Source organism: Apium graveolens, chromosome 9, assembly GCF_009905375.1.
Source record: "Apium graveolens cultivar Ventura chromosome 9, ASM990537v1, whole genome shotgun sequence".
NCBI classification, from domain to species: domain Eukaryota; kingdom Viridiplantae; phylum Streptophyta; class Magnoliopsida; order Apiales; family Apiaceae; genus Apium; species Apium graveolens.
The window spans coordinates 64,543,918-64,554,817 of record NC_133655.1 but is presented as its reverse complement, the minus strand read 5'-3'; positions in this window follow the sequence as shown (position 1 = coordinate 64,554,817).

Genomic DNA, 10,900 nt, shown 5'->3' with positions numbered 1-10,900 from the left:
CCTGTATAAGAAATATTATTTATAATGACCCTGCTTCACAAAACCACGGATCGCAACAGGTTAAAGTATGAAAACAAGCCACAACCTTAATTATTACATCGTACCAAATCCCAACTAATTTAACTTACAATTGATAATAAAATCATTCTTACAACCTTGCTATCTCACTACTGCCATAAGCTCCTGCTAGCTCGATCAATCATAATCTGGAATCCTAGCTCGAACATTGAACTGGGAAACCTTGCTATCAACCGTATCCTTCTTAATTGTAGAATATATAAAAAGATTCGCAAGAGTGAGCTAACTAGCTCAGCAAGTCATATTATCAATAACTGAGGTTAGACAATAATAAATGAGATGATTCAAAGGAATCAAGTTTCTTGTTAAACAACCAATAGAATTGGATATTCATTTTAAGTTTTTAAAACCAAGGTTAGGCTGCTGATCAGTCACGCACTAACCCCGAGCAAAGCACACAACACTGCTCTAACTACTGGATCCAAGGCACACATTGGCCTAACTTGACCATCGATATGGTCTGACCACGAATCTGGTCCATACAAAGAAAACTATCCAATTCTAAAGCATTTTAATATGATAAACAATAGAGTTCAATAAAATCAGATCATAATCAATAACCATAAAACATTTGTAAAAGAGCATGGTAAAAGTTCATAGTTACCAAAAAGGGTATATCAAAATACATAAAAGAAGTGGCCTCCAGCCGGTAGGATAATCGGATATTAGATGAATAGTGTTTTTTTCCAAAGTTTTAGTGCTTTGATATCACAAGGTATGGTTAAGTATAAAAGTTTTTGTATATATAAACAATTTTGTTCCAGTGTTTGGTATATGATGGATATATATTTGTGGAGTAGTATCGTATTTGTGTGGTTTAATATTTGGTAAATCCACAAGAAATGGTTCACAAAGAATAAGGCTTACGGCTCAAAGATCAAATGATGTGGCTCAGGTTCAAGGCTGGAGGATTCAAAGTATTTCCAATATAAAACAGAGCTATTTTGAATCTTAACAATAGGTCACAAGAGAATTTAGAAATATTTGCAATAAATCTCTAGAAAGGTTTAGAAGTACTTGCCTTATCATAATTGATTCCAACCTCATTTGTACTTGTCTACGACTCTATTCAACCACCATTCATCTGTTTCTCCTATGCCTCGCTTCTAATCTCTGCTAACTTGCTGTATTTTCTACACGTCAATTCTATTTTCTGATCACCTGCTTCTCTTTCTTACGCCTTGCTTACTCTGCTAGGCATCATAAGTATCTATCAATATTCCACTCATACGATTCTGTTCAACACATACTTCTATCTACCCTTCGTTTCACCCAAATCCGATTAACGGATTGACAGTTACGCCATAAACAGTAATCATCGAATATATAAACCGACAGTCAATCAACAAGTCACACATAATACATCACGTAATCAATGACATATCATTTATAAAGACATTTCGGGTCATAAATAGGCTTTCTGGTATTTAAAATGATTTTTAAAACATTTTTCGGAATTAAAACGGGTCGTTGGATCAATTTCGGAATAATAAACAGGGTTCGGTTGGCCAATTCTGGCTCCGAAACAATTTTAGAATAATTATCGAGCCTTGAAAATAATTTAGAATAATATTTTAAAGCTCGAAACTATTTGTCGAAATTTTTAAATCATTTTTAAATAATAAATTTAATTAAATAATTAATTAAAAATCAATTAATAATTAATTAAATCAATTAATCAATTAATTTTCGAATTAATTGACTAATTAATCAATTAAAAATTAACTGAAATTAATTAACTAATTAATTCAGATTTATTTGTGAATAAAAAATAATTTTCGGAATTAAAATAATAATTTTTAGAATTTTCAGAAATTAAAAACGGATTTTTATAATAAAAATAAATAGGAAATATGATTTTTAAACATTTTTAAAACAGGAAGCCAATTTTTGCAAAGTCTGGAAACTTCAGGGACTAAACTTCATCATCTACAAAACTACAGGGACTAAACTGCAATTTTGCAGTCCAGTCGCCGGAAAACACAGGGGTGGCCGGAGAACACGATTCCGGCCTCCTCACCTTGCCACAAGTTCCAGATCACATCTACGGATTACCAGGAACATAACCATGCAATCAAATCGATCTAAAAATCCCTGAGTTGGCCGGAATTTGGCCGTGAAGTTTGCCAGTTTCTGGCGAACTTCGAAAATATTCAAAACACAACTCCCTTCTCTACAGACCTCGTTGATTCATGAAACTTATACGACTGGATTGCAAATTTTACAGGGAACACAATCCACTATATCACAACATCAATCTATTCTAGAATAAGAAACCCCCAAATTTTAATTAAGAACATTCATACGGGTTATAAACCCTAATTTTGAAATTCGAAAATCAAACTCCAATTTGAACATGTTATTGGACTCCAAATTAGACGTATAATATACCAAAATCATCAGGAAAACAAGCTCTACAACATGCAACCATCAAATCATACAAACAATCATCCGAACAAAAATTCATATTTTTCATGAAAATAATTCGAAAATAATTAAATTTATAAAAAATCAACCTTTGATTCTGCAGTAAAACAGGTCCTGGAATCTGATAGTACTCCTTGAGACCTTCAAATTGGTTACTCCAACTTTCCAAACGGATTTCACTAACACCTTGAATTTGTGGTTTGATTCTCAGAAAGGTTTATGAATATATGATTTTTCTCTGTAAAAATTATATAATTATCTGTCTGCAAATGATTTTGATACGAAATAAAATACGGTAAAAGGCTATTTATAATTACGGAGAATTAGTATCCCGTTGGTTCATTCCGGATATAAAACGGTACGTTTATTTATAAAAACTGATCCAAACGGTATCGGTTTTTGGGATAATTATCCAAATCAGTACAATTTGTACTGCGGTCTTGGTCTCAGCGCCTGGTTACACGTACTACGAGGTGATAATTGGGATAGTTTAATAAAAAACTCCCGTTTATCGAAAATACGTGTTTTATTGATTTACCGAAATGAATATTGTATCGAAAATGTTGCGTCGGGACCCGCGCAGGACAAACCGTACGCTGGATCGAAAAAGTCAAAATACGGAAAATGCTTGGAATATTGCAATTAGGTTAGGAAGGAGTTCTCGGAAGAGTTTCGGGTTCTAAAAACATAAAAACGGTTAACGGTGGTTGGTTCCCGTTTTCATAAAATAGGTTTTAAATACCCGGAACAAGAGTTTAAAAAAATCCATATGATTCCTATAAATTCATAAATTAACATAAAAATAATTAGGAAGATATGACAATTATCTATATTTTATTTTGGACATAAAAAAAATTGAAATACTCAATTAATAATATTTTTAAACATCCAAACATATTTAACACTTAACAAATAATTCACAAAATAGATACTGAACATACATACTAATTATTTATTAGCAAAAATAATTACACGATATATCCCGGATATTACACCTAATCTTAATTATGATACATTTAGTATTCCTCAAATGCCATTTAGCATGCCTTCTTGGAATAACATGTTTGCAAATAGCATGCTTTTTCCTGTTAATCAAAATGTGCATGATAATTATGTTCTAATGACTGGTTTCAAAGGTCCAACTCAAATGACTAAGGATGAATCAGAAATTCCCAAGTCAAATGAAATTAAACCTAAAAAACCAAAGAAGAAATCTAACAAGGCAGGACCCAAGGAAACTTGGGTACCAAAATCAACTTGATTTGGTTTTGATGTGTGCAAGGAAATAAAAAGAATCTTTGGTACCTGGATAGTGGTTGTTCAAGGCACATGACTGGAGATTCTACCCTGCTCATAGAGTTCAAGGAAGGAGCTGGCCCAAGTATTACTTTTGGAGATGACAGCAAGGGTTATACTGTGGGATATGGATTGATTTCAAAAGACAATGTCATCATTGAAGAGGTTGCCTTAGTGGATGGTCTTAATCATAATTTGTTGAGTATCAGCCAGCTTTGTGACAAAGGCAATTTAGTAACCTTCAATTCAGAAGCCTGTGTTGTGACAAACAAAAGAAGCAACAAAGTGGTTCTCACTGGAGTGAGAAACGGAAATGTGTATCTAGTTGACTTCAACTCATCTAATGCAGAATCTGTCACTTGTCTTCTCAGTAAAGCAAGTCAAGATGAAAGTTGGCTATGGCACAAGAAGCTGTCCCATCTAACCTTCAAGACCATGAATGAGCTTGTCAAGAAAAAACCGGTTAGAGGCATTCCTCAAGTGGAGTTTTCTAAGGATGGATTGTGTGATGCCTGCCAAAAAGGAAAGCAGATCAAAGCATCATTCAGAAAGAAGCTTGATTCAACAATTGAAGAACCTTTGCAATTGCTACACATGGATTTATTTGGACCAGTCAATATGTTATCCATCTCAAGGAAAAGATTTTGCCTAGTAATTATGGATGATTTCTCAAAGTTCTTTTGGACATATTTCCTAAAGTCTAAAGACGAAGCTAGTGAAATCATCATCAATCACATAAGGCAAGTCAACAATCATCCTGATTTTAGAGTAAGGAGAATCAGGAGTGGCAATGGAACTGAGTTCAAGAATTCCGTGATGAGATAATTTTATGAAGAGAATGGGATTATGCATGAGTTTTCTGCAGTAAGAACTCCACAACAAAATGGAGTAGTGGAAAGAAAGAACAAATCTCTTATTGAAGCTTCAAGGACACTGCTTGAAGAATCAAAGTTACCAACATATGTTTGGGCTGAAACTGTGAATACTGCCTGCTACACTCAGAATATTTCTTTGGTTAATCAAGCAAAGTGTATGACACCCTACCAATTGTTCAAGAAAAAGAATCCAACTCTAAATTTTCTTCATGTCTTTGGCTGCAAATGTTATATCTTGAGAAATCAAACTGATCAATATGGGAAGTTTGATGCTAAATCAGATGAAGGAATTTTTGTTGGATATGCCGTGGGAAAGGCATATAGAGTCTACAATCTAAGAACCAACATTGTTATTGAATCAATACATGTTGTGTTTGATGATAAAAAGATTGAAGGACTGCAAGATGGAGATTTCCATGAAAGCCTCAAGTTTGATAATGTGGAGATGTTTAGTGATGACAGTGATGATGAAAGTGATCAAGGAATAGTGAACAAGGATAATGCAGAAAAATCCATAACTAATTAAGCACATAATTCAACATCTGTCGAGTTGCAAAATGTTTCATCCGTCGGGAGACAATCTTCTTTATCCGTCGGGGGACAGTCAGCTTCATCCGTCGGGACACAAAGTGCATCATCCGTCGGGTCATTAAGAGAAGCTGAAAGTCAGAATAGATCACTTATAGAAAGTTCCCTTTTTTCAAATCAAAGATTCACAAACTCAGGGAGAGTTTCTAATAATCAAAACTCAGTCACACATCAAGACAACAATGAGGCCTCTTCATCTAGAGCTAATCTACCTCAACAAAGAAAATGGACTAAAGATCACCCTTTTGAGCTCATCATTGGTGATGCATCTTCTAGAGTTCAAACAAGGAGAGCAACTCAAAAAGAATGTCTATACAGCAGCTTCCTATCTAAGGAAGAACCAAAGAAGGTAGAAGAAGCTTTGTTAGATCCTGATTGGATTTTAGCTATGCAGGAGGAGCTAAACCAATTTGAAAGGAACAAGGTATGGAAGCTGGTACCCAAACCTAAAGGAAAGAATCCAATTGACACCAAGTAGGTATTCAGAAACAAGATGGATGAAAATGGCATAGTAGTCAGGAACAAAGCTTGATTGAATACTAAGGGCTACTGTCAACAAGAAGGAATAGATTTTGATGAAACTTTTGCTCCTGTTGCAAGACTTGAAGCCATCAGAATTTTCTTAGCCTATGCAGCTCATGCCAATTTCAAGGTCTATCAAATGGATGTCAAAAGTGTTTTTCTAAATGGAGATTTGGAGGAGGAAGTCTATGTCAGTCAAGCTCCTGGTTTTGAAGATCTAAATTTTCCAGAATATGTCTACTATCTTTTGAAAGCACTTTATGGACGGAAGCAAGCACCTAGCTGGTATGACACTTTATCAAAGTTTCTTTTGGAAAATCACTTCACAACAGGTACTGTTGATAAAACTTTATTTTTTAGAAATATTAATGGCTCTAGTATACTTGTTCAAATCTATGTAGATGATATTATATTTGGTTCTACAGATGAAAAACTTTGCAAAAAGTATGCCAAATTGATGCAAAGTAAGTATGAAATGAGCATGATGGGAGAACTAACTTACTTTCTTGGTTTACAAGTTAAGCAAGTTAGTGATGAAATATTCATTAGTCAAACTAAATATATTCTTGATCTTTTAAAGAAGATTGATCTAATAGATTGCACATCTGAAAAAACTCCCATGGCCATTGCAACCAAGCTTGAATTAAACACTACTAAAAAGTCTGTGGATATTTCAAGCTATAGGGGCATGGTTGGCTCACTTCTGTACTTGACAGCAAGTAGGCCATATATAATATTTACTACTTATCTTTGTGCTAGATTTCAGGCTGATCCTAGAGAATCTCACCTAGTGGCTATTAAGAGAATTTTCAGATTTCTCAAGGGAACATCAAAACTTGGCATTTGGTACCCTAGAGATTCTGGTTTTGATCTAACTGGTTATTTAAATGCATATTATGCAGGTTGTAAAATAGAGAGAAAAAGAACAACAGGAACCTGTCAATTTCTAGGGAACAAGCTTGTGTCCTGGTTCAGTAAAAAGCAAAATTCAGTTTCTACTTCTACAGCTGAAGCTGAATATATTGTTGCTGGTAGTTGCTGTGCACATATTTTGTGGATGAAAAACTAATTGTTGGACTATGGTCTACAAGTGGATAGAATTCCCATTTTCTGTGATAACACAAGTGCAATTGCCATCACTGATATTCCAGTGCAGCATTCAAGAACAAAGCACATAGACATCAAGTACCACTTCATAAGGGAACATGTGATGAATGGTACTGTAGAACTTCATTTTGTTCAAAGTGAAAAGGAGCTTGCAGATATCTTTACCAAGCCACTTGATGAATCCACCTTTTCAAGGTTGGTAAGTGAGTTAGGTATGCTTAATTATTCTTGAATTATTTCAGATATTTTTGCAAGTTATAATGCAGCCAGAAACATAATTGATTTTTCTGTTTTGGATGAAATTTTGGCCAAGTCAAAATTTACATCCCGACGGATGTTCATTATCCATCGAGTTTGATCATCCGTCGGAATACTATTTGTTAATAAAAATCAATTACTTTTCTGGATTATTTTATAACTCGACGGATAATTGATTTATCCTCATCCGTCGAATTGTCTCAATCTTAGCCGTTAAAACTCTGAACATCATCCATCGAGTATACTTACAGTTTGTAAACATGACATGACGGATAAGTGACAAAATTTTTATAGTTTTTTTTAAACGGCTATTTTGGGCTATTTTGATTGGTCACTTTATTTTACTTTATTATTTTTGTCAGTTTATTTCTGAAATAGTATAAAAGCATAATTCATTTTTATTCTACTCTTTTATCACTCTCAATTCAATTGCTCTAACTTCCTTTCTTCTCCAAAGCAAATATTTTATCTACAAATTACTCAATCTCTAACAATGGTACCGGTCGTCAAAATCATGTCTCAAACTGGATATATCTACGAAAAGAACAACTTCACAGCTCTTGTAAATAAGGAGATTCAACAGTCTGGAGAGTTTCACAAAATGATGGATTTTATAAAAAGCTGTAAACTCAACTATGCAATGCTGGAATCTCCCACAATCTACTGTGAGGTTATGGAGTAGATATGGACAACTGCAGTGTATAATTTTATTGACAAGACCATCACTTTCACTCTCAAAGGTAAACAGTTCTGCATTAATAGTGACATTGTCAAAGCATGCTTTAGAATTCCTGATAATACTGCTACTGTTCCACACACAGACACATATATAGTTAACATACTAAATTCCATGGGCTATGCAATTTCCACTTCTAAGTTAAGTAAAATTAGGAGATTAGGTCTTAGAAAGGAATGAAGTTTTTTCTGTGATGTGGTAACTAAGGTATTTTCTGGTAAGATTAGTAACTTTGATTCTGTTAACATTTCTATGCTTAACATGCTTTACATGCTAGTTACTGATAAGTACTTTAATTTCAGTGACTTGGTCTTGTTTGAGTTAGGTCATAAGTTAGGAGAACTGAATAAGAGAGGTAAAAATGTCTATTATGCTAGATTCTTCATGATGCTTGCTAACCATCTCATTGAGAACATTGAAATTGAGAACCCAACCAACAAGCTGAATTGTTGGATTCAAGAAAGGAGGATTATTACGGATCTAACAGGACAAATCACCACAAAAAGGTGCCTCTCAATTATTTTCCAATCATGGAGGGACCTTGGGTAAGTGAGGTAAGCACCACTGTCTCCACTCTTCCAACCTCACACATTTCTTTGCCTTCTAGTGTAGCTATGACATCTGTTTCAATGAACCAACAAATGCCTACCCAAGCTACCAAAATAACAATTTCTAAACCCAAATCTAAGAAAGCCCCCTCTGGTTTCTTTCAAAAGAAATTAGTTGCAAAATCCACTAAACACAAAGAGGGGAGTATGAAGGTGAGTGAGCAAGGTGAGGGACAGGGTGAAAATCAAAGAAACCGTAAGGATAAGGCTGGTGAGTTGAGTGTACCCAAGCCTAGCCACACCATAATTTCCCAACAAATTATGGTTGTTAATAAGGAAATTTGCTTAATTCTAGTTTCATCCTCCCAAAATGATGTTACTATTGAAACAAGCTCCCAACCAGGAGCACATGCCAAGAGGGGTAGGGACACTAGTTCACCACAAAATTATGCTAGAAAGAAAAGATCAAAAACACTTAGGGATGCACAGGGAACACACACAGTGCAAACTGATGCTAAAGATCCAGTCACCGCACCTTCTCAAAGTCAGATTGATGTGACTCCAATAAATGTGGAGTCACAGCCAAAATCTTTAATAATTGAAGCACCTGAAACACCAAATTCACCCACACACTCACTGGATGTTGACATGATCAATACATTACTTCCAAATTCTCCATTTTCAACTCTTGTGGAGAAGCCAAAAATCCAAGCAAGTGAGCATCATCTTTTAGATAATTTGTTGGCTCACTTTCCATTTCTTTCTGAGTCTGTTGAGACATCTATGCCTAAATTTTCATCAATCTACACAGTGTCTATAATAGTCTCCACTCCAAACTCATTCATTTCTTCTATCCCGATGGATATTCATCATCCGTCGAGTAGTGATTGTATCCCGACGGATAAGCCTAACAACAGTCATCCATCAGATAGCTATATTACTATCCCGTTGGATATTCATCATCCGTCGGGTATCTCTGCACAACTTCAAATTTCTTCAATTCTCACAAGTGCAGAAGACTTAGTGGTAGTGCAATCACTCTTAGGACTGAGGGAAGGGAGTGAACTGAGTGAGAGGCTGGGTTGCTCCCAGGAAAAAGAAGAGAATATGAGTGAACAAATACAGTCCATTTCTTCAGGACTGGCAAAAGTGAGTGAGAGGAGTCCCACCTTTGATGGTGAAGGTGAGGGTGTGAGGGTGGGAAGCCAAGGGGAGCCCTTGATGCATAAAGAGAGAGATCATGAGAGAAATGCAGGTACTGGAGAGATAAGGATGGACACCATTGCTAGTGAGTCAATGAATGCCAGTGATGTAGAAAGGAAAAGACTATTTTAGCAAGGAGATCAATATGTCATAGATTTTATTTCCCTAGATACGGAGACATTTACTCATCCTGTTAGAGCTCATCAAACATTAGTTGTATATGGCAATGAGGAGGCTGAAAGAATTCTTAATTTGGTACATACTACTCAATATTTACAAAGAGCAAATGATGCAATCACTGCCATGCCTTCAACTACTGGCAGTAATTTTGAACTGGCTGAAGACACATTTGGGGATGCTAGCGGGGATGATAAGGAAGACAACATGAGCATAGAGGGAGATGCAGATGTTCCTGTCTGGATGCTAACAAAAGAATGTTCCTACTCACTGATAAGTGGATTTTATATCCACTTGGAACGCTTTATTACAAGCTTAAATTGGTATTTTGGACTCAAGTTGTTGGTATTTTGATGTGTTTTTATGTTATTGCATTTCAGGTTTCAGTTAAATGAAGAAAGGAGCTTTTAAAGGAAATATGATGAAAAGTGATCAGATTTGGAAGCCAAGGCCATTTTCAAGTTGTACAGAATCTTGTTAGCTTCGCGTGGACAGTTGAATCGCCTAATTCTGATGAGTAGAACTCAAGTTATGGCCAAAATAAGATTTATCAGAATTTTCCATTAAGGCTGCAGGCGCCCGTCTGCTGGTGCCAGGCGCCCGCCTGCTAGCAGGCACCCGCCTGCTGGTGTCAGGCGCCCGTGTGCTGATGCACGGCTGATTTCGCTGAAAAAACCTATTTAAGTGGAATTTGACGATTTTAAGGGTCCAGGTCCAATATGGGCTTATATATACTTAAAAAAAGGATTTTCATCATCCGGGAAGATTTGGAGATCAAGGAGAAGACCTAAAAGCACAAAACAACTCTGAAAAAGGAGATAATGTTTTCTACTTGTGATTCTTTGAATTAGTTGTCACTTTGGATGCTCGTTTTCGTTCTTGTTGAACCTAGATCTCGTTTATTCGTACTTTGATTATTATTCAGTTTATTAAGTCCTTGTTTTATACCATGCTTTCATTGGAACCCATGATGACGATAAGTTCAATTATGGGCTAATCGTTATCATGGGATTCTAGCGGATTTACTTATGGATTTCAATAATTAATTTATTTCGATATGGTGTGTGGTGATTGTTTGATATCCT